This window comes from Eschscholzia californica, unplaced genomic scaffold (genome assembly GCF_041429995.1).
Source record: "Eschscholzia californica isolate CP2 unplaced genomic scaffold, dmEscCali1.0.p SCAF_2, whole genome shotgun sequence".
Classification (NCBI taxonomy): Eukaryota; Viridiplantae; Streptophyta; class Magnoliopsida; order Ranunculales; family Papaveraceae; genus Eschscholzia; species Eschscholzia californica.
The window spans coordinates 57188195-57190118 of record NW_028238309.1 but is presented as its reverse complement, the minus strand read 5'-3'; positions in this window follow the sequence as shown (position 1 = coordinate 57190118).

The window sequence follows — 1924 nt, the reverse complement described above, 5'->3', positions numbered from 1 at the left end:
TGGGTGATGGTGGTCGTACAGTTGTGGTAGTGTTAAATTAGAAGAAAAGCGGAAAATAATTTTCTTTGTTGAAACCAGCAATTGGTCATCAGTCGATCATCATTGGCGAATGATTTGTAGTTAATAAAGAGAACGATAAGATAAAATTAGATAAAATTATTTATTAAATGAAGGGTGAAAATTTTCCAATGGGTCACAAAATGGACCCCAAGATAAGAGAAATTGTTACAATCATCTAAGTTGTCATCTTTATGAAAGGCCGCGGCTTTGGGGCATAAAGAAAAATCTCGAGGGAATAAAGATTTGGGTCAATAAAATTTGACCTATGGCGCATATTCGTTTTAGGTCCAAAAATAATTCCGATTACTTTTTAATCCTTTATCTTCATCTTCACCAGAGCATGCAGGTATAAACATATAATTTTCCACCTTTCTACTTAACATATGTTTTCATGGTCGAATATCTTCATCAGAGGCTTCAATGGAGTTTCTTAAATTTGAAATCAAGTTAAATTATATGATTTATCCTGGATCTATATTAGGATTCTCTTCAACTTCACTTTTTAAAAAAGTTTAGTTATATTTTGTGCCCTAACATTAAATATGAAGGAATCACAAAGACTAACAAATGAATTTTTTGAATTATTTGAAATTGTAAGAGAAATTTTTTGGATGTCCTCGGTGAATTGTTAAGCCCTCTTTCTGGAAAATCTAAGGACACTGAAATAAATTTGGAAGATGAACAAATTAGGACTTTCATGGCTTCGAGGATTGGTTTGGAATCGGCCCAGGTCCTTCTTCAATTTTTCAATGAAGGAAGCAGATCTGTTGCCATGATGAAGGGGCTCCCCTTCTTCTTTGCTTCACCATAGCAGCAGGCCAACTGATAGGCTTTTTAGAGAGGGAAACAAGGAAAGGATGAGAAAGAAAAGGGGAAGGAGGGAGAGAGAGAGAGAGAGGAGGAGAAAGAGAATTAATGGTGATAATCTTGGTGGATCGAAATGATTGTGGTGGTGTTTGTGGGTGGAATTGGGGGATGAAGATTAAGGGCTAAAGTACAAACATATTTAATTTTGGGCTAAAAACAAATATGTTCCCTAAGTCAATCTCAACTGGCTACGTCTTTATTCCCTGAGACTTTTTGTTATTCCCCAAAGAATTCACCTTATGAAATCTTTTCATTTAACTTTCCTTCTTAATTGTTCAACTCATGTGAAATGTCACAATTGGTTAGATTCAAAATTCAAATTTTCATAACTGATGGGCCGATAGTGAATTCTTTTGGATTAAAGCTTAGGTACATTAAAAGAAAATTATTATTATTATTATTATTATTATTATTATTATTATTATTATTTTCCTTCTATATAGGGGACATACTCTAAGTTGGAATATTTGAATATTTGTTGAAAATCAAGAACACTTGGAATTTTGGAAACATTTTAGGTAAACTCATTAAATACTCAAAATTGTCTATGTAAGAAAAACCCAAGATTTGGGCCCAAATACGAAAAAAAAAACACTCGGGAATAATAATGTAAAAAAAACCCAATTTTTAAACAGTTGGCAACACTTTTAAAACTGTTACAACACTTTTGAAACTGTGACAACATATATAATTATGTGTGAACAAAAACAAATTTGTTTATACATTTACAAAATTGTTGAAAGCAAACACAAAATTGTTGAGAGCAAACTTTGTTTATTTCAGAAATTTTTAAAAATGTTTTGTAATTTAACTTTTGGGTTTTTTTTGCATTATTATTCCGGGTTAGGCTTTATTTGATATTTTAACCCGAATTTTGGGCCTTATAATTTTCCTCTCTATTCAAAACTACTAGTAATCATTTAAATTTTACTGTTTCAAAAATCTGTTATAACGTACATGTAAAGAAACAAACTTTTCTTTTTATAACTTACAGATT